Source organism: Furipterus horrens, unplaced genomic scaffold (assembly GCF_987537825.1).
Source record: "Furipterus horrens unplaced genomic scaffold, mFurHor1.1.pri manual_scaffold_1, whole genome shotgun sequence".
In the NCBI taxonomy this organism is placed as follows: Eukaryota; Metazoa; Chordata; class Mammalia; order Chiroptera; family Furipteridae; genus Furipterus; species Furipterus horrens.
In genome coordinates, this window is record NW_028327171.1 from 190611114 (window position 1) to 190634559 (window position 23446).

The 23446-nt window shown below is 40.5% G+C and overlaps 1 long non-coding RNA gene across 2 annotated transcripts; it reads right to left on the minus strand.

Moving 5' to 3' along the window:
- Positions 1 to 5460: 5460 nt before the first annotated feature.
- On the minus strand, positions 5461 to 22970 carry LOC150022498 (uncharacterized). 2 transcript variants are annotated; one of them, XR_016509606.1, is made up of 4 exons: positions 22786 to 22970; positions 13599 to 13720; positions 9035 to 9163; positions 5461 to 5836 (listed from the first exon to the last, which is right to left on the minus strand). It is a non-coding gene; the product is annotated as an uncharacterized LOC150022498 (long non-coding RNA). The 2 variants fall into 2 exon arrangements; XR_016509607.1 differs by lacking the exon at positions 22786 to 22970 and adding an exon at positions 18134 to 18179.
- Between the last annotated feature and the right edge of the window lie 476 nt (positions 22971 to 23446).

The following is a 23446-nucleotide window of genomic DNA, read 5'->3' on the forward strand; positions in this document are numbered from 1 at the left end:
CAGGAACATTTTAAGGTTCCTTTTAGCTCTAAGTACCAATGTTCTTTGATTTCTCCTCTACGTGACCGCTTCTTGTTGTATAATTCTGTGTGCCCTGTGCATGGCCTTGTTTTGGACATTGGCTGATGACCAGATCATGTTTCGCTGACCCTACCTCTGCTCTTCCCTTCCCAAGGCTTCCCTTCTGCACATCTACTGGAGGGAAAATTCGGTTCATGCGACGCCCATTTCCTGCTTCAGTGTTAGGGAAGCAGTTCCTGCAGGAACCGGTTTTCTTGGGTTGGGAACTGGGTTGGCTCTAGAAAGACGACAGCTCAGTGGAAAGGGAGACGCACATTCCGCTACTCTGGGAGCAGAAACTTTGCCACCTGATGTTACTTCCATGTTGGTCAGAACCTTTCAGGTGCTGGTGACAGAACACTCAACTCAAACTGACGAAAGCCAAGAACTGATGGCCTCTTTCACTAGAAACCATGAATGCATAGTGCCGGCTTCCAGTGCAGCATGAATCAGGACTCTCTCTTCAGTACAGCATCTGTCTCTTGGCCAAGGGCCCTCAGGATTGGCAGCTGCACTGTGCTCACTGCAGTCAACAGCCCCTGTCTTGTCACTAACACACTCTGCTCCTCTCGTCCCAAGCACGGGAGAAGCAGCTTGAGGGACTGAAGCTGTTCACAGGGAGTGCTGCTCTCTCCTTAGCCAGAGAGGGGTCTGCCTATGCCTTGTGGATACGGTGGCTCCAGATAGAGGCCTTGACACTTTTAAAATTAAGGCTTTGAGCATTCTTATATATGTGAACTCTTTTTTCATTTCAGAAGGAATTTTTCTTTTTAATTCCTGGAGAGAGGGAGATTGAAAGTGCTGTGGTTAAGGCCTTCCTTTATAGATGAGGAAGCTGAGGCCCAATGAGTCAGGCCAACTGGCTACAGCCTTTCAGCCAGTTTTTGTTTACACGATATTATTTCCCACATAAGTGAACTGGACTGTCATGGGGCATAACAGGACCTTATGAACATCTGTCTTGGATATGCAGATGCTCATGAAAGATGTCAGGGAATAAAAAAACTCTCAGTGATGCCTGATTTTATAAATTATTTCTGTGAAAGTAAAATTCCTTTATGGTGAACTTCCTAGGAAAAATAGTCATAAGAACCTTGTTATAATGTAGCTAGTAGTCACATGGAAGCCTTGGGCTTCTGTTTTGCCCTGGGATTCCTTACTCTAAGACACTGACTCAAACTAGTTGTTTTGAGCCTTATCTATAAAGTAGAGAAAGTATCATCTGTTGAGGAGATGAAGGGTTATACATATATGTACAGGATGGGGCAAAAGTGGGCTTACAGTTGTGAGTATGCAAAACAATTTATTCTCGTATTACTATTTATTATTGCATTGTTTTCTATTTGAACAACTGTAAATCTATTTTTGCCCCATCCTATATATATATTTAGATTTAATAGATATCAATTTAGAGATATCTATTTAGATATATAGAGAGCTAAACAGAGATACCTGTATGCCTGTAACTATATATACATCTATTTAAATTTAATTGTGGTGCTCTGCATATAAGGCCTTTAGATGGCAGAGTTTGAGTTCCTTTACATCTAGTTCCAGCTGACTTTTATTTGCAAATCAACACTAGCAACACCTACTGCCATCCTCTGGGTGAAGAACTGATCTTCCCTCACTGGTTCACAACATCCCCAGCAGCAACAGGCCGGCTCCTGGCTCTCCTTCATCAGAAACATTTGGGGTTTGAAGTTTAAGTCCCAGGCTTGTGGTCTATCTCATATTTCTGTTTTGCTGGATCTGAGTGCTTGTGCAAGATTACATTCTAGAATTATGAAGCGCTCTGTGAACTTTCTTTTTAGAGGCCTTTCAGGAGCCACTAGACATTTATGCTGTGAGTCATGGATGTCTATACAGACACCAGGAGTGAAGTTTCTCCTTGGTTCATTTTTCTTCAATGAGCGTGTACACTTGCCCTGTGTGTGTGTAAGTTTAAGAGTCCAGGGACAACAGAAGGTGGTTCAGTCACAGCTGTTTGGTTATAGTCATTGTCTGTCTAGACTTTTATGAAGGAAATGAGCTGACTGAGTGATGGTTCTGTGTATTTTGCCTAGTTTTGCTCAACATACAAGAGCGGTAGTTATTTTTTCTTTCTTTTCCCTTTTTCTTCCTCAAAAGTTTAGCTTCTCTCAAACAAAATAAGACACAAAAACATTTGGTAGAGCATTATGCAAATGTCAGTTATTTAATAATGGTGCTACTGGTGTTCATTATTATTAAAGCTATTAGTCCCTATAGCATTTTACTGGTCTGTACTTCAGGGACTTACCTTGATGATAGGCAGATTTGATATCAAGGGGATACCCCTTAGCAATACATTATATTCTGCCAATGCTCAGGTAATTGAAACATATAAGCAACTGGTGCATTGTGGATGCTTACCAATCAGAGCAGACACTGATCAGTATAACACACTGGTAAATGCTGCTGAATAGCAGCCTTTACCAATGATTAAGTCTCCACTGAGATCAACCAAATTAGAAGTTTAGCTCATTTTATAGATAACTTTTGTGCCATATCTAATGCACAAAGTCTTCCAGGTCAGATATTTTTTGAGTGATTGAATCACATTGTTCTTAACCTGGAATTCTTGGGCCCATGGGAGTTTGTGGATTTATTCTCAGGGTCTTTGAGTCTTCCACATTCACTTTTAACTGTTGTAATTCCTTTTTGGCGATAGTTTTTAAAAAATCAATAGAACTGTATCCTGGCTCTTCTGTTATGACCACTTTATATTTGAGTTCACTGCACAGTCTCTGTGCTCACATCCTGGTATCTACAGAAAGTGATGAACTTTACATTGAACTTTAAAAATAATTAAATGGGGTGACATTGGTTAATGAGATTGTATAGGTTTCAAGTAAACATTTCTATGATATGTGATCTGTATATTGCATTGTGTTCCCATACGTTGAACTTTCTAAGGTAGCATTGATGAGTGTCTATGGCTGGAGGTCCTCAGATTTATTATCAGGTCAGTGGTTAGTTTATTTTAAACTGCTCCAATCCATCCTCTCACCCATAACAGGGCTGCAAATCTTCCACTATCCTTTGCCTAACTCTTCCAACACAAAGGGAATGCAAACCACATGCAGAGTCATGGATTTGGGAGCTTTAAACAACCCTAGAGATGCTGTGGTCCAGCCTTCACAGTGTTAAGTGACTTGCTGAATTCTCACAGCTGTTAGTGGAGGATTTGCAATCCTGTGTATCTACTGCTTTGCAAACCTGCCACCTGGTTTCACATTTGGACAGCTTTGATTGTTCTTTTCTTTGTTGGGTTTGAATCCACCTCCTAAGAATGTACTTAAAACCACTGGTTTTCATTCTAAACTCGAGCCATATCAAACAAGTATAATTATCCTCTAGGGAGGTATATATTGTGAAAAATTATTTGAATTTTTTTTCTGTTAGAGTATGGGTCTTATCAAAAGTCTATAGTTTTCTTCCAAGGTTGTGTTAAGGATATAGTGACACATTTGTATCTTAGAACAGGAATGAAATTTTTAAAAGTGAAACTCATTTTAAAAAGGACAAGGTGAAATTCTCTATTTACAGAAAGACTCATTTGTCACTACAAACAACCATTTCTTAACATAACTTTTGCATATATGATTTATAAAAGTTTTTCTATTAAAATTTTAAAATTGTGTGAATATGTAATTTTTTAACTTATTTTGAACAAGTAATATCTTTACATTGCTCAAAGATAAGAAAATATAAAAAGGTACCCAAGAAAAAATCTCGCCTCCAGTTCTTTCTACTGTATATCAAGGCCTCCTGCCTTCTCATCTCATAAATAATTTAAGGGTTTCTTAATGCAAGTATAAATACAAAAATACAAATATGTATGTATTTAAAAATAGGTATTGCCTGAAGCAAAGTGCATACATTATGAAACTCACGTTTCTCATTCAGTGTCTTTTTAAGTGATTCTATGCAAGATGCTTGGAAATACTGGTACAACTCTAAAATGGGAATAGCTTTATGAGCTTTGTGGACTGAATCCTTGTTCATAGTAGTAACTGACTTACAAATAAATTTTTCTTTTGATTAATAACTTTGATTTTACATAATAACTTTTTTCCTGCCTACATGGTAATGTATGCTCATGTGGAACATTAGGGAAATACAAGAACACATTTTAAAAAAAAGAGTGAATTCATTAAAACTCCACTTTGTTATACACTTTGCCATCATTTCACTAACCTCCATGTCATCCCGATCACACAACCAGGAAACTTTGCCACGATCAATATCTGTACTTCCACCCAAGTCTCAATTTTGAGCACGCCCCTCCCTCCAACAGTCTTCAGTGCCACCGGGGCCTCTATTCGTACTTTAACCCTATCTAGCATCTTTCCAGTGTCAACACCACGCCTTCCCTCCCTCCCTTCTTCCCTCCTTTCCTCTTCACCCAGCTAGAGTCCGGGTGTCGTCATTAAATTCTCTCGCACCCACCCTAAAGACACGTGCCTTTCCCCCATCCCTGCTCATGCATGGGCAGAATCCAAACTCTGGTTAACCTCATGTGTCCGCTAACACCACATTTGTACTGGAATTCCTGGTTGCGACAGGTATGAAAACAATGTCCCAGACTGGTCTCATTGAAAACCAATGACCACAAACCTCAAATAGGCTTTTGCTGGTTCTCGACAATCCTGTGACATTTTCCCTAGTTATGGCATTCTTTTGTTCTCGTGGACGTTTTCGCCTTCTTTGCTTTCTCAGACCTCTGTCTTCCTCCACTCTCCTCACTTTCACTTGGTGGTCTCACTCATTTCAATACGGGAAGCAATCAGAAGGGACTTCCCTCGTCCATCATGAAGTCTCCTGCCCCACCTGCATTTAACCCTTATTTGCTGCTTTCTCTCCTGTCAGCAATGGGCAGTATCTGTAAATGTTGAAGACTTGCACACAGTACGATCCAGCCATTCCATTTCTGGGTCTGTGGCCTGAAAGAAACGCTTGCACATGTACCAGGAGTCATGGAGGGGAATTTTTCAGAGTGACATTGTAAGAAAAACAAAAAACACAGACATAAGCAACCTAATCTACCTAAATACATAAGGAATACTACTAAACTGTGAAACAAAATAAACTAGAATGATTAGAGTGAATCATATGGAATTGTCACTCCTCTATGTCAAAAAGTCATATATGGCAATTTCATATTGCTCAAATACATGTATTAGGCCACATTGCTTTCTGGAACTAGATGATGATGGATATGAACATAGTGAATGTACTCAATGCCACTATACTATTCTTTTTAAAATGGTAAAAATGGTAAATAAAATCAAAAGGTTATTTTAAAAAGAAACACAATCCTGAGCAAATAAAAGAATAAATACAATGTGATACAATTTATACAATGTTAAAAGCACACATAGTATTCCTATACATAACTTACAGATTCATACATATGTTGTCCAAATACAAGGACTTTAGAATAGTGGTTACCTGGGGTGGGGCTGGGATTTGGAGAGTGTAGGGAAAAGAATGTAATGGAAAGTATTATGTAAGGGTTTCATGTTTTATTTCTTCAGCTGGGTGCTGGATCTGTGGGTATTCTCTTTCTTCTAAAATCTTACTGCTTGTCAAAGATGATTGATGTCATTTGGTCACCAGACGGAGTGATTTCTCAGCTTGTAGCGCTGTTGGGTAACTGGCCTGGTAGGATGTGCAGGGTAGCTTTGTCCTCTTGGTTGAAACAGAGTTTCTTCAATTCAGCACACATCTGTATTTTTGGTGGTGGTTATTTCTGTGGTGATGATATAATTAGTGTTGCCAAGGCAAAGGTTAGGAGCATTGGCTCACCTTTTTTTTTTTTTTTTTTTTTTGCCCTGGGCGATCCTTGTCGCAAAGTAACCACTATGATCTATTCTGGAAAAGTAAGCAAGCCTGCAGAGGTGAAACTGCCTTGTGATGCCTCTGAGCACCCCAAACTTGTTCCGATAAATTAGTGTAAACCAAGGCTTCTGATGCAGACTCAGCCTTCTTCATCTGAGACCCCCCACCCAACTCCTACCCTATTGCTGCAGATATTTCTTCATTCCCAGATGCATAGAGGCTCAGTTCTACATCTGATCATCCTACATTGCTGCTTATTTCATCACTTGAAAGATCCACACCTCCCCGTGCATCCCCCACTCCCCGCACACTCATTCCTTCCTGAATCCCCAGTGAGCCAGTTTGTGCTAGGGGTGTCTTGCTGCTGCCAAATTAGCAACTCCAGACCTTGGATCTAGCTACTTGCTGATGCTGAAAATGTTGACTCTGGGAGAGTGACAGAAAGGTGTTACTGTCCCATTTTATAGATCAGAAAATCAAGACTCAGAGAAGATAAGTAATAAATAAGTTCACACTGATAGAAAGTGGGAAGGACCAAACTTGAACCCTATTGACGTCTCTCCAAGTTCAGGGGTCTGTGCTTCCTGTCTGCATCACACTGCTCTTACGAATGTATTTCCGCAGGGACAGTGTGCGGGCCTACACGGAGGTAATTTGCACTCTATCCCCAGTCCTGGTGGTGGAAGGCTGGCTTCTCCACTTGAGTTATCACCCTATAATGTCAAGGACAGGTCAATTTTATCAACAATTTCAGGTCCCTGAGAAATGGGCTTGGCCAGATTAAAGACTGTGATAAGATGCTGAAGGAGGAAGCTCTGTTAATTTACAAGAAAGGTGACTCATTGTGCCAGGAATTGGGAAAGCACAGCTGTCTGTAGAAGAGTTAGACTGGTTTAACCTCCTCAGACCCTTGGCATTGATGTCTTAGGTTTGTGATCCTTATATGTTACAAACCACTCAACCAGGCTGCCTTTTTTTTTCTTTTCCCCCCTTTGTGCTTAGTAAGGGGTTATAGTTTCTGGAAAGGAAAATGAAACTAATTCAGTAGCAGGAAGAGAACACATGTGGGGGATGCTGAACAGACCCTCATATCTCTGCCATCTCCCTTCCCGGGTCCACTTGGCTCAGATGTCTCACCCCACCCATGGGCAGGCAGGACAATGGTGAACAATCCCTTCCAGTCACTTGCTTCTCCATTCACCTCACAGCCAGATTTCCGGGGCCCTGAAGCAAGAAGCCCGGTCCCTTTCCAGCTCCACTTCTATTTTGGACACATGGAGTTTAGAATTCTGAACTTATCATTCTTTTTCCATCTTATTGTTCACACTTTTTTTTCTTTGTTTTTAATTTTTCAATTATGGTTTACATTCAATATTATTCTATATTGGTTTCAGATGTACCTCATAGTGGCTAAAAAATCATGTACTTGACAAAATGGCCCCCCTGATGTTACAAGTACCCATGTGGCCCCACACATAATTATCACAATATCATTAACTATATTCCCTATGCTCCCTGGCTGGTTTAGCTCAGTGGATTGAGCGTCGGCCTGTGAGCTAAGTGTCGCTGGTTCGATCTTCCAGTCAGGGTACATCAGAGAAGGAAAACTCTGACTCCAAAAAAAACCTCCGCTGCCTTGCGGCATACCTCTTCAGGGGAAAGGCTAAGGGAGTAAACCCCGACAGAAAATCCGGAGCCGGAGTCCCTAAGGCGGTTTGACGTTGTAGTCAATACCGGCAACTCCTGCGGCACACCTGAACCCAAGCTGTATCGACTCCGTCTTTCCCTTGGACCCTTCAGCTGCGAAGAGAGGGGGGGTCTGCTGCATGGGCAACAGCAGACCCTCCATATCACCCTGCCCAGGCTCTGTAGCTTCAGCGTCATCACAAGATGTCGATTCAACACGGGAGGAGACAGATACCATGTCACTCCCGAGTCGGACTGCACAGCCATTCTCGGCGGTGCAGATAGACTCTTAAGAAGCTACACCATCGTCTCTCGAGACGGACGGCTGCCGACGGATTCCCTATGCTGTAATCTGCATCTTTGTGTTCAGACTTTTGCTTCATGTGTATATGTGCCTATCTTCCTTGTATCATTGTAAATATCTTTTAAAAGTTTCTATTTTATTTGGAAATATAACACAAGTAGGCAGTAAAACATTAAAATAGTACAAAAGGATACACAGGGAAAAATAAATTTCACACCGACCCCTGTCCTCCAAACCTCCAGCTTCTTCCACAGAAGTAGCTACCATCTCCAACGTAATGGAAAATCAAATTATGAAAAGATGTTCAACCTTCTTAGTAATTGCACAAAACAAGTTAAAACAATGGCAAGTGTGTGGGGAAGTGGACACTTTTAAATACAATTGGTCAAATAAATTGTGCAGCCTTTTATGGAAAGCAATTCACATCCATCAAAAATGTAACTGTACAACCCTATGACAGAGCAATTAATTCTTCTTCTAGAATTTTTTCCTCAGAAATAGTCATGTTTACAAAAACATGTTCAGTATTGCAGGGTGCGTAGTAGCCCCAGATATGAAACCACGATTTCCTTAAATAAGGGAATGAATAAATAAAATATATAAGCTTTATAATAATATCTCTGATATCAGAGAAGGAAAACTCTGACTCCAAAAAACCTCCGCTGCCTTGCGGCATACCTCTTCAGGGGAAAGGCTAAGGGAGTAAACCCCGACAGAAAATCCGGAGCCGGAGTCCCTAAGGCGGTTTGACGTTGTAGTCAACACCGGCAACTCCTGCGGCGCACCTGAAGCCAAGCTGTATTGACTCCGTCTTTCCCTTGGACCCTTCAGCTGCGAAGAGAGGGGGGGTCTGCTGCATGGGCAACAGCAGACCCTCCATATCACCCTGCCCAGGCTCTGTAGCTTCAGCTTCACTGGAAAGGACACCCCAGCGACATCGCAAGATGTCGATTCAACACGGGAGGAGACAGATACCGTGTCACTCCCGAGTTGGACTGCACAGCCATTCTCGGCGGTGCAGATAGACTCTTAAGAAGCTACACCATCGTCTCTCGAGACGGACGGCTGCCGACGACGATAATAATATACTAGGATTGAATTAGGACTATATTTACAGACCTGAAAAGATGTCCATTGTACCTTGATAAGTAAACACATAAACATATGGTTTGCAGCTTTCTTTCTTTATATATACAGTATATAAAGTCCAGTTAGGGTCCAGTTAGAGATGGAAAGCACACCTGTCACCTAAAAGGGAAAATTTAAGAGGAAGAATTTTTAACTAGTAAAAGAGGGTTAACTATCCATGGTAAAATCCCTCTAGGGTAAAGGAGAGTACCAAAGAAGAAAGAAATTTGAAGACTTCTCCCCATCCCACCCTGCTGGGGAATCAGAGCTGGCTGAAGATGTGGTTGTGCCCACTGACGGCAGGAACATTCACTGAGGTGTCATGAGCCAGAGTTTGTCTGCAGTCAGCAAGTGGGAGCTGTGAGGGCAGGAGGCTGCCCTGGCAGGTGACAAAATTCTCTGGAGGGTGGGCACCACTGAGTCTTCTGCAAGCCGCTGACAGCTGTGCCTTGGGAGCAGGGAGGGAGCACCCTGAATCAGGAAGCAAAGCCTCTGCATCTGCTCTGCCTTGTGCTGTCTGTCCCTCCAGTGCCCTCTGCTAACAAAGCCTAAAATTGTGCCAACTGGCCCAGGAGACATTTTATACCATGTAGCTATGGTATCACCAAGCAAGACAAAGAAAAGATTTGGAGCTGAGAGGCAATACATGGACTGATACCGACATGGTACACTGATCTTATTTTTGTCAACAAAATGATACTTGTGACATAGGTACATAGATGCTATAATACTATTTGTTCTTTATTCTGTATTTACTCTGCATGCCAGAACTTGTTCTAAGGATTTTACATATATTAGCTCATTGTATTATCAATTTATTATTTTTTAGTATATTTTTTTGATTATTTTGTTACAGTAGTCCCAATTGTTTTCTTTTTGCTCCCCTCTGCCCAATACCCTCCTCCCCTCCAGCAACCCCACCCCCCTTAATTCATGTCTCTGGGTCGTGCATAAAAGTTCTTTGGCTTCACCCTTTCCTATACTATTCTTAACTTCCCCTTGTCTATTTTGTACTCACCAATTATGATTCTTAATCCCCGCAGCATTTCCCCATTTCTTCTCCTTCCCCCTCCTAGCTGATAGCCCTCCAAATGATCCCCATACCTTTGATTTTGTTCCTATTCTGGTTTGCTTAGTTGGATTTTGTTTTTATTTTTTAGACTCAGTAGTTGATCGTTGTGAGTTTGTTCTCATTTTAATGTTCATAATTTTGATCTTCTTTTTCTTAAGTAAGTCCCTTTGACATTTCATATAACGACAGCTTGGTGATGATGAACTTCTTTAGCTTTACTTGTCTGGGAAGCACTTCATCTGCCCTTCCATTCTAAATGATAGCTTTGCTGGATAGAGTAATCTTGGTTGTAGGTTCTTGCTTTTCATCACATTGGATACTTCTTGCCAGTCCCTTCTTGCCTGCAAAGTTTCTTTTGAGAAATCAGCTGACAGTCTTTTAGGCACCCCTTTGTAGGTAACTCTCTGCTTTTCTCTTGCTGCTTTTAAGATTCTCTCTTTATCTTGAACCTTTGGCATTTTAATTATGATGTGTCTTGGTGTGGTCCTCTTTGATTCTAGCTTGTTTGGGACTCTCTGTGCTTCTTGTACTTGTATGTCTATTTTTTTCACCGAATTCGGGAAGTAGTCCTTCATTATTTTTTTCCACATAAGCTTTCAATTTCTTACTCTTTCTCTTCTCTTTCTGGCATCCTTATGATTCAGATGTTGGTATGTTTAAAGTTGCCCCAGAGGTTCCTAAGCCTCTTCTCATTTTTTTCAATTCTTGTTCCCTCATTCTGTACTGGTTGATTGTTTTTTTCTTCCTTATGTTCCAAATCATTGATTTGAACCCCAGTTTCCTTTCCTTCACCATTGGTTTTGTGTGGATTTTCCTTCGTTGCATTTAGCATAGCCTTTACTTCTTTCCTTATGCGTTTGCCATACTTAAGTATATATGTCAAGCCTGTGAGCATCTTTATCACCAGTGTTTTGAACTCTACATCTGTTAGGTTTGCTATCTCCTTGTCTGTTCAGTTGGTTATCTCCTCATCGCTTAGTTCTCCTACTGGAACCTTGATCCATTCCTTCTTTTGGGCCATACTTCTGTCTCCTCATCTTGCCAGGCTCCTATGTTTGTTTGCCTCTGTGTCTTAGGTAGAGCTGTTGCACCTGTTATGTTGTAAGAGGTGGAGCCTTAGGGATTCGTCAGTACAGGGGACCTGTTTCACCACATTGTGGTGCTGTATGTGGGAGATGGTTCTGAGGGGGAACAATGCTGCTTGCTCAGCACTTGCCCCTTTTCCAGGCACTTCTCCTACTTTGTATGAGACTGGCTCCTCTCTAGCTGTTGCCCTGGCCATTGTTCCCAGAGTGGGTGGGTCTGTGGACTTTCTAGGACTGTGGGGGCCCTTTAAACAATCGGACTCCACTGAGAGACCGGCAGTTTCTTCCTCTGCCCCAACCCCCACTGGTTTGCACAGTCAAAAGCAATGAGGCTTCATTTTCTCCGGTGCTGGGATCGTGAGCAGTGCTGTCTGGTCTGGTGCTGTAAGCATTCCCCAAGTGTCCTTCTCGACTTTTTAAAATGTGTGACTGCACTTTCCGCCAGCCTGCCACTGCCGCTGCTGTCGCCACCACCACACCGCATCCTCTCCGCCCATCCTACCTGTCTGGATGAGTATTTCTTCTTTATATCTTTGTTTGTTGGACTTCCATGCAGCTCAATTTTCTGGAACCTCTCATTGTCTCTAGTTTTGAGGTAGTTGTATTCCTTCTTAGTTGTGGAGGGAGACGGATCGTGCCTGTCCAGGCCTCCATCTTGGCCGGAAGTCATCAATTTATTACTGATTTTCAGATTAACCCTCAAATGCAGAAATTATTAATATTTATATCTATGAATAATATGAATAGAGGAAGCCCTGAGCTCTGAAGTAATTTGCTCAGTGTCACACAGCTAGTAAGTGACAGAGCAAGAAACATTGTGACTTTATAAACACAGAAAACCAGATGAAAAGAATCCAACTGTTAACAGCAGTGAGCTCTCAAGGCAGCACTGAAGAGACCGCAGGAGAGGCTCTCCCTTTAAAAAAAAAAATTTCACTAGCTCTCTTGGGGTTTTATTTATTTATTTATTTATTTTTAAAGAGCGGGAAAGAGGGAGAAGAGAGGGAGAAGAAAGGAAGAGAAACACTGATGTACAAGAGTTACATTGATTAGTTGCATCTTTCACATTCCCAATTAGGGACCTGGCCCACCTAGGCACATGCCCTAACTTGGAATTGAACCAGCTATTTCTTGGTTTGCAGGCCAGCACTTAATCCACTGAGCCACACCAGCCAGGGCGAAGCTCTCACTTTTTAATCAGTGTTTCAAATAAATACAGTGATAAAACTACTACTTTTTATTTTGTTTTTGTATATCTGGGTGGGGCCTTTGGGGGAGTATTTTGCAAAGAACAAACTAAAATAATTAATAAGCAACAACTCCCCATGACAGTCAGTAAGACATTAATGTCCAATAAGAACTGACGCTTTCAGCAGTCCATGGGAGGGGGCTTCTGGGAGGTAGTGGCAGTGGCCAGAGCAAAGCTTTACCAGAGGGTGCGTCACACACTCTGAGTGTTGACTTCCCATTCACATTGTGTCTGGTCTGAGCTGAGCCTGGCTATCCACACTGAGCTTCCGGCCTGCCCCTCCCCACCCCAACAGCTTCTGGGAGAAGGTGGTTAATGGCTGCCTGAGGGATGCCAGCGGGCAAGAGGATTAGAATTTGTGGAGCACCTGCCTTCTGTAAGATAACGTATGCAAGTGGATATTGCCTCACTCACTCCTGGCAGCACCCTATCAAGCAGTCATTATTATCTCTATTTTCCAATGAAGCAAATATAGGTACCCAGGCACAGAAGAAAATATTGGGCCCCTTAAAAAAAGAGAGAGAGACAGGTAAAATAAAAATACATGGTTTTGCGGAGACCTTCAGAAGTCGGGGCCCAGGGCGCGTGCCCGGTACGTCTGCCATTAAATCCGCCTCTGAAGGTACCCAAATCCTCAGCAAGACTGAAAGCCAAGACTTGTCTCCAGTTCTGTGATCCCAATGTCCGAGCTCAGTCCACCACACCTAGCCGCTTTCCAGATAGTAAAGGGCTAGGATCCTTTCCCCAGCCACCTGTTTCTGGAAGGCTGACCCTGCAATTGCCCAGCAATTTTAGGTCCTTCCCCAGAGGCTGCAGGTCAAGATATCAGTAGGGGCAGAGCCAAGCCAGAGGTGCTGACATTGGCTTTCAACTCACCATCATGTCTGCTTCCTCCTAGGAGCAGCCCTTGGCCTACATCCACTTTCAGACTGTGTGGGGCGGGGCCTGGGCAGCGCAAGCACAGTTGGCCACTGGCTCCTTGGGAACATTGAGGTGAACCTGGAATTTCTAGAGGAGTTCTGTGTGGGCACAGGGGGGATTGGGCAGGGGTTGGGGGTGGGGTGGGGGAGGAAGTGATGAGCAGCACTGCTGTGCTCAGTCCAGACACCAGGGGGCTGACTGGAACCTGATGAATCAGGACCTACCCACCTTCTCCATGGTTATTAGTTTACTGTTGTTATCTGCAGGCTGGGCGGGCAGTATTCAGCGAAGTTCCTGATTCTTGTGCTATGAGCTAATGCAATGTTCCCCTGTAGTGTGGTACCCTACAACTGAAGAAAGACCACCAGTGAACTAGGAGGTACATAGACATTATGCATTAAACAACGATGAGTAACATAGTGAAAAGTTATTCTCTTTATAATTTTCTTACATGGGAGCAAAATGCACAGTTGGTTTTAATATATCTTGACCATATTCTATATTTCAAAACATGCTAACTTCCCTTTTTGACAAAGGAGAGAGTAGGCAATAATATCTAGTTTAAACTTAGTAACACTGTTAAGTTTTCATTTTATTTATATTTACAACTCCTCTTTTGTAGCAAATGCAGTGCTTTTCCATTTCTGGTAGTAACAATAAAATTTTCTTTTTAACAATATTTACTTATGTAAATTTTTATTTAAGTAAAGAAAGTGAATCAGATAAAGATTAGACGAAAAAGAAGAAGTGAATAAGAAATACGATAAAAATTGCGAAAGTCATCCAGGAATGACTGAAGTAGACAAGTTGGTGCCATTCATGATAAAGGTCATGCTGCTCCGAGAAACACCACCTAAAGAACCTAGCTGATAATTCAGTTATGCAAGCCCAAATCTTTTTTAGGTTTTAAAATTACATTTATTTTTTAAAAGTTAACATGTCCATAGGATAGGAAACTAAAAAACACAAGAAGCAAAGAACAAAGTCATCCACAATCACAAGCAGTTTACAGTGTGACATGTCCTCTTAGGTCCCCTGAGTGTATTTATACAACTAACCTTCCATTTTTAAGTGATTAAGATAATATAGTTATGAATCATGCTTTCTCACACATCATGAATATTTATCATTTCAAAGCCCTAAAGTTATAGGGTTATTTTGATAACCAAGAATACACTGTATACACTATACCACCTCAATCTGGAAGGAAAAAAAAAAGTAATCCTGCTTTTCTGGGCGACAAAAATTTCATAAAGGACAGAAAGAGCAATGGGCCTCTAGATAATAATATCGGCAGTTACAATTAAAATACTGCATTCCCTGAATGTTCAGTTAAAAATGAGACACAAAACAACAATGTACACGAAGTATAACACTTCTAAGAGAATTCATTATGATCTGTACTTTTAAAATATTAGCGATTTTCCACTGATGTCCTTAATATATTCCTATAGTACAGCCAAAAAAGATGCACACATCAGTGGTCATCATTACAATGTAAGTGTGAGTATACCCTTCTCTCTGGCCTTCCTTCTGCCCCGTTGCTGCCAGCTTAACGAGCAAGTCCTGACACTCATTTCCTAGAGATGGTTTAACAATTCTGTGTCCAAGATGCCTCTTTTCGATCATTTATAACAAAAAGATATTTACAAAATGGTTAGTTCATTAGCTCTACTTTTTTAAAAAATCATACATTGCCACCTCAGGGCAACTCAAAAGCAAAATAAAGAATGAACTTTGTCCGCAATGAACACAGGTACTTCACAAAAGTGCCCCTACAGACATGTGGCTCTAACCTAAAACCATCTTGTAGATGTGGAGATAATAGCCAAGAGCCCTTCCCTTCACCTTCCCTCTTCTCCCTCCTCCACTCCAGTGACTAGGAACAGGACTACATCTAGCTCCAGAAGGTGGATTAAGAGAGACACTCCCAGCAGACTAACAAAAGGGCATTTATAAAGGGCTTAGTTTACCACCTCTACTTTCAATATATTTTGGGCTTTACGACTTGTTTATCCTTGAATATGTGGCAACATTAACGAAAATGCACATATATAACAATACTTAGTTTGAACTTGTCTAAAGACTCATGGGCACAGAACCCCTCTCTCTGTACTTCCTGCCCTCCCCCTCTCCATCACCCTGTGACTGGTCTGCCTACTCTGTGAGACATCAAGTTTAACAATTGCATTCCTAAAACACAACCATTCCTATGAATTAACAGAAAAGAAAAATACTTCAAGGGAGTTACTTTAACTCTCTACTGTTTAACATATATTGTTTACTTTTAAACATCTGTACAAGCTAGACGTTTCAAATAAGGATTTAAGTTTGGCCACTATATAAATAATAAGTAACACTGGATAAACTGTGCACAAGAAGCCCAGACTCTTTAGGGAACATTCTGGAATGAGCCTTGGTTAGCAATGAATTCTTTTTAGGATGCTACTAAGGAATTCTTTTTATATGAGTCTCACTACATATGTGCTTTTTCAGTCTGGAAAATGAGAAAGTGTGAAAACATAATGGATTACTAACAATCGACAGGACGCCAGTGGTTTTCCTTGTTGCGCACAGGCATGGACATTACCAGAGAAAACAGCAGCATTTGCTTACCAGAGGGACATCCCCACCTCCCAGTCCTTCTTCCTGTGGTACCACTTTCAACATTTAAAGTTGTTTTTTCTTTTTTATATTTAATTCCACATTTATATATAACATGCGTATACTTCTATTCCTTGATTAACCAATTTTGTCACTTAGGTTAAGTTGCTGATTGTGTTAGTCAGATCTCCTATAGCTCTACTCCTTGTCAGTTACTGAGAGAGATGCGTAAATACCTCATGCCAGGATTGTGGATTTTCTCTCTCATTTTGTTCCAATCACTTTTGCTTTATGTCTATTTTGTTTGATACTAGTATAATGATACCAGTTGGTATCTCATTCTTCACCTTATGTTTCAGTGTATCAGTTGTTCTTACACTTGAGAAGTATCTGTTATAAGGAGCATACAGTTGGCTTTTTTAAAAAAAATGAAATCCACTCTAGTCTTTTCTTAAACATGAGAATATTTAATTCATTTTTAAAATGCAATTATTGATATAATTGGGTTTGAATCAAATATCTTTGTAGGTTTTTTTTTTTTTAATTTGTGGCAACAGTTTACTTTTGTCCACTTTTTTGACTTCCTACTGATGAACTAAGTAATTTTAAGTAATTTTTAAAATATCCATCTCTCCCTTTCACTGGCTCATTAATTATACATTCTTTTAGTTTCCTTTCAGTAACTGCTTTCAAATTGCACTGTCCAATAATGTAGCCACTAGCCACATGTCTTTTCAAAACAGTTTTACAGAGGTATAATTGATAAACTACAAACGGCACAATAAGCGCATAATTTGATGTTATATGTAATACACATGTGAAACCACGACCTCAGCCAAGATAATGAGCATGTCTGTTACCTCCAGAATATGCCTTATGCCCTTGTTGCTCCCACCTTCCTGTTGCTCCCCACCCCTGCTTCTTTTATGCATTCAATGCTGTAAAATTTCCCCTACATACTGTTTTAGTGACATCATAAAAGTTTTGATGTTTTGCTTTTCTTTTAATTCAATCAGAATACTACCTAATTTCCTTTTTTTTTTTTTTTTTTTTACCCATGGGTTATTTAGAAGTACGTTATTTAGTTTCCAAGTATTGGGGATTTTCCAGATATTTTTCTGTTGTCCAGGCCAATAACAAATTCCTGGCCCCATGAAATCAGATACCCTATTACCCATCAGGAGAAGTATATGCAAAAACCACAGGTATCTTATGTTAGTGGTCCTTGCCAGACTGAATTCCACTATGTGTGGGATAAATGTTTAATAAACTCATCAGAGGCCAGTGAATCAACATTTGAAAATTCTAGTAAAATATCCTTTTTGACCCAGTCAAGCAGATGGTGCCAAGGCAGATAAGGAGAGAAAGAAGCTGGCAGAATGGACCCTACTCAGGGTTAATATTTAAAGGAGGTAGCAGTGAAGGAGGCTGGGATAAAACAGGGAGAAAGTTGACATTATGATACATTAGTTTTTACAAATACACATACACACAAAGAATATGCCTTTGGATAAACAGGTTGCTGCTAAATTTTATATTTCTTCTTATTATTTTTGGCACTTTAAAAATTGAGGTATGTAATACTTATAATCAGAAAAGAACTTTAATGATCAAAAATTTGAACGAGGTTGTTAAAATTTCATTGTTTCTTGTGGGCTGGAGAGGGGCAGGAATCTAGGCAGGGTTCCTAGTCAAGAATAGTGACTGATTTGGCTGAAACATCCGTAGTGGGTAGGCAGATGCCTGGGGAGCTGAGGTCCAGGGGAAGTGAGGGAAACCCCTGTCCTTATTAGTGAGAGGCTAAACCAAAATGGCGCAATATTTTTTTTTTCTAAAGTAACTGAGGCCATTTTGAAATATATTTTGAACTGGCAAGCTTGGTTAATAAATACAAGCAATCTGGAACAGAATAAAGACACTTGTGACAAACAAACTCTTTGTTTTAATTACTTGATGATGAAAGGAATTTAGCAACTAACCTGAATTTCACGGATGGGCCTTGGCTTTTTCAACAATCTTAAGCTTTCCTTCCTGTAGCAAAAATACCAAAAACCGTTACTGAACTTCTATTCTGTCAGGCATGCCTCTCAAGAAGTGAATGGTGAAATATGAAGGTAGAGGTGAGGGAATGACGTCAATAAATAAATCTTGAACACCACCTAGATCTCTTTCAGGGCATGTTCTTCCTTCTGAATTAAAACATCTAAAAATGATGCAAAGCGAACAAAGAAAAAAAATGGCGTGACATGATTTTTCAATCAAAAAATAAATTTAGCTGAAATAGTATCAGTTATTTCTACCCTCCACTTAAATCTTCAGTCTTTGGGTTTCTTCATCAGATTCTTAACCCTTTGGAGTCTTTTCAATGTGTAGCTTTCTTTTCTCAGTTAGGACCCTTTTATCTATCTTTATGAAAACATCTAGCAAGGTCTAGAAAATCAGGAGACTGGAAATGAGTCATACTGTTTTTTTTCTTTAATGTAAACTTTTAATTGAAATATTACATAAGTAGGAAAGAATGCACAAGTCAGAAATGTACACCTTGAATCATTTTGACTTTTAGATAGTTTTTTCACTTCCTTTTTTCTTCTTCAAACCAAAGGGTCTTACTTCTTATGCTTAACACATTCTTGCCCCAACAAAACAGGCTGGTCTGTAAAGTTACTTGTTTACTTTGTACATCAATTGTTCTGCCCTCTAGCTTCATCCTGGCTCAGAAAGACAGAAGTTAGAGTTGAGAGTAGTCGGGTTTTTTGGTATGGTGCCAACGGCACCTGTTGGCCAGCTTTATGTGATTATTAGCCTTAAATGTCAGGAATAAGAAATTAAAAAGCTAGCCTGGGGAACAATGGAAAAAGGCATTTTGTGTTCTCATCAAACAACTCCTACATAAAATTTGGAAACAGCCTGTTGGCAAATAGAGAGCAGCGGTGGGGTCCTGACTGAATGTGTAAGAAGAACTTGGAAAAAAAGAGAAAAACGAGGCTGTTGTAGTCAGGGTGAGCTTCCTGGAGGAAGTGGGCAGTGTTGTGTGGATTCACACTTTGGAGTATCAAACCGAAAGAATATTCCAAGGTGACACAACAAATAACAGGGGGACAAATGAGAAAAAGCTGGGTGGAACAGCATCATGATGTTATCAGGAACCCAAAGTTGAGCTGGAGTTGAGATGCTTTAGAAAAGAGCTCTAAGGCTCGTTCGGAACAAATAGAGAACTTGCTCTATTTGAAGAAATATGCCTTGAATATATGGGATGTCATTTAAAGTTTCTAAAGGTTATTTATGAGATAATTTCAGAGAGGAGTAACTTCCTTTTCCAACATAGGAGGCATTTAGACTTTTATTCTCTACTCTTCTGAAATGCATTATTAGGTATCTTCATCTAATTTCTGTACTTTGTTGCCTGATTTGACTTTTACTTTTTGACTCATAACAAAACTTTTTAGGCATTCATAGTCTCCTATCAGCTTACGTTTCTAATATATTTCCTCCTTAATTCTCAGGTCTCTTGGGCCTATTGCGCTTTGAGTTCATTTGCTTTCCCTTCGTGATGACTTCCTTCATCCACCACCTCCCCCTTGACAACTACCACCCTTTTCATGCAAAGAAATCCTCCCAGTTCAGGTGTCACTGGTGATGGGCAATCATTGCCCCATTGTCTGTGAGCTTGCTCTTGAGAAGCTCCTACTGAAGCAGAATTGTGAAACTTTTGACCTTGTCCCTGGTGGCCTTGGATACAACCTGGTGCAGCCTGTTGATAAATGAAACCAAGCTCGTGAAACCTAGCTCTCCTTTGCCATTTTTTTTTCCTAATACCAGTAAGCCCATAATCATAGCCTTTGGGGGACTTTTGGTCCCTTTTAGTTACCTGTTCACCTGTCTCTCATGCCCTCCTGAGAGGTGAGTCTATAAATGAACAATCTCAAATGATTTCCTAGATGTTCTTGAAGTACCCTAGGTGTTATTGAAGACAGGGCATTTCTAGCAGGTGGGAAGTAAGGCCTAGATCTGCAGTGTTTCGTAAACTAAACAGATCAAATAGTGGAGATGCTGATTTGATCCAGAAATACTCTTCTCCTTCAGGGCCCATTGTCTTAAAGAACAATAAGGAACAGAGGAAAAAATGTAAGGCCCATTTACTATCTCACATTTTCTTTTATTGTTCTGCCTCTTCCTTTTCCCTCTACCCCCAGAGAAACATTAGTCATGACCCTTAAGAAGGGCAGAATTATGATGATGCCTCCTGCCATCACTCTTATTTTATCTGACAAAACAGTTCAAGCTGGCTATCTAAATGGAAAAAAAGAATACAGGGAAAAAAATTAAACTTATACTCTCTGTTGAGCAGATAAAGTATACATTTTTAATAAATAAGATATACATTTGCTAAAAGAAGAATTACATGAACAGAAAAGTGGAACAGAGTAGAGAACCCAGAAATAATCCCTAAAATACACAAAAGTATGATATGGACAAAGGGTATCACAAATCATCAGTGAGTCTGAAAATGTTAAATAAGTGGTGCTGGGGCAACTTGTTAACTACTTGAACCTCAACTCAAGTTGTAAGCAAAGTTAATTTGTTGGATCAGATATTTAAATTTAAAATAGAAAACAAGTAAAATAAACACATTGAATTTCAAACACAGTGGGAAAAATCTACTGAAGCTTACGCAAAGAAATTGACAAAATAATATAGAAAGATATAATTTTATAAAGATGAAGCATTTTGGTTCACCCAAAAACCAAATATACCAAATAGACCAACCGACTAACCAAAGAGAGACCAATAATAGAAATAAAATAGATACATTTGAATATCCAAGGATTTAAAAACACACACTCTCTGAATGAGGCAAAAGAAAACAACAGAATTGGAAAAATAAGTATGCTAAAGAAAATAAATAAAAGCTTAAAAATCATCTGTCTCAAGCATTCATGCATAATAATAAGTGACAAATATAAATGAACAGCCAACTTATACACAAGAAAATTGTTACTGAAGCAGTTATAGGACATAGAAAAAGACATTTTCCCAGTCAATTTGGTGAGGTGCACATAGCCTTGAATCACAAGCACAATGCAAGCAATTTACTTTTAAGAAACTGAGCTCAATTACTTTTAAGGAATCGTATAATCATCTCAAAAGATTCTGAATTTTTAAAAAATAATTTAATACCCCTTTTGATAAAAATCAAAAAATGCTATGGAGCTAAGATGGAAGGAAGAGTTTCTGACTTGATAAAAATATCCACCAAAAAACTAAATCAAGAATTATACTTATTAGGGAAATTTTGTAAGTATTTTCATTAAACTCAAAAACATGATAAAGTTGTCCATTATTGATACTATTGTTACACACTCTTTTGGAGGGCCTGGCCAATTTAATATGTTATACCACTTAACAAGTTAATTAACTTGTATAGTTGGTGTGGTAAGGGCAGCTTACTTGTGATATTTGCCAGGTCAAGCCTCTGCAATTGCCTATGGCTGGGCCTGAAAGGTCACACACAGTATTTTGGCCTGGAGACAGACTCTCAGCATCATCCTCTGATTTTTTCAGAGCTCAAGGGAGAAACATCGGCTACATTATCACCAACCTGGATGGGCCAGACATGGAGGGACTGTGTCAAGTACCAGGTAATTCGTCTGAGGTCATAATCAGTATCACTCCAAGTAGGATGATTAGACTTGCCAGAAGTATTGAATATAACCATAAGCCCTGATGATTGTTAGGTCAGAAAAAGATGTTCGATAGTCTACTTTAGGGATCCAGGAGGCTTTTTACCTAAACCTGGGGTGAACTGTTTTACTTTGACAGTCTCATTGATCCAAGTGCAACACAAGTTGTCGGCAATCGCAAAGACTCCACTTCGGCCGGCGGTAGGAAGTCAAGGACTAGGCAGATATCCAACACTACTCGGGCCCAGGAACTGAGGCTGATACGTTGTGCCTCCAAAGCTGAAGTAGTGCCATGAATGACCTCAGCAATGGTCAAATACGAGTTGGGCTTAACCCAGGACTCTGAGAGTGGAAATAATTACTTGGAGTTGGTAATGCCCCCTGATAATTCTCCTGAGGAACCAGGGTTCCCTGGTTTGGGGGTTCCCATCTTACTCGGTGTAGTGCAGTATGCTTCATGGATGAGAGTATCCTGAATATTTGGAAGTCTCTTATTAATGCCCCATATATGTGTGTTACATTGCTAGAAGGAAAGCAGGTGAAAGACTGTGTTCACTAAAAAAAATAAATAAATAACACTCCAAAGGGGAACACATAGTACCGAGAGTGTAAGAGTCATTGCTACCATGGGAGTCTACCAGCCAGAAGTCACTACCAGTGGGCAGGGTCCTGTAGTGAAATTGAAAAGTCTGTGTAAGGCATGGGCAAGTAAAGGGGAGGAGAAGGCCTTCACTACTGAGGATCAAAATAGCCCCAAAGGTGGATCCCACACCCCTTTGCTCAGATGTTCCAGTTGCCCACATCTCTGACAGGAGCAAATTGACACCTAGGAAGGCATTTGCTCTTGCATCGTCAGAGTCTAACTGTGGCAACACATGGATCCAGAATAATAAGGTTGGGGTAGCTTAAGTACCAGAAAGGTCCATAGTTAGAGAATTATTCCTTCGTAACATTCAGCAGCAACACCATCAGATGTTTATCTGCAGAGTCGGGTATCAGGGGACACAGCCAGAAGTTTGTCAAATACAGGGCAGGGGCCACTTCCTGGGACAGGAAGTGAATGAATTTGGTGATGTACAAGTCACACAGGCTACTCTATGGGAAAGAAAGGGGAGAGGTTAAAGCCTTACCTCTCACAGGTCCAAAGGTGCTCATGTTCTGTCAGGTGGAGGGACCTCTCCCCATCAACAGTAGGTGGGCAATCTGCTCTGTACCATCAGCAAGAATTGCACCTTTCCTCCACCCTCCGGGATGGTGAATGCTTATATGTATTTGAATGAATGAATATCCCAACTATAATCCTGGAAGAAAAATTGAGACCCTAAATGAAAAAAAGAACACATCACTTTGAACTGAGCTGATCTTAGAGATTTTCCAGTCTAACTCCCTCATTTGCAATGTGGAAGTTCAACTGAGAGCTAAACTGACCAGCCCAGACACAAGTCTGGGTACCTCACTTCCGGGCCTGCGCTCTCTCCCGAGCTCTGTAACGTCCCTGCCTGGGCTGCCATGCAGCTGTGATATGGAAAATAGAGTGTTTCATTTCCTGCTCAAAGCCCCACCCTCTCACGCTGATTGTCAGAGTCTGGTCCCACTTTGGAAATTCCAGAAGTTCTGTGCACTAGCAGAATGTTCTTCATTTGACTTTCATTTCCAGAAAGAAGCACCTGTATTTGCCTGCTGGTAAGATTTATTTAGAATTTCGGGAAGAAAGCAATTTGCTTCTGGAATTGTCTAGGCTGGAGGCACTGGGACATCTAAATAATACTTTTCTTTTAACTTAATATATAT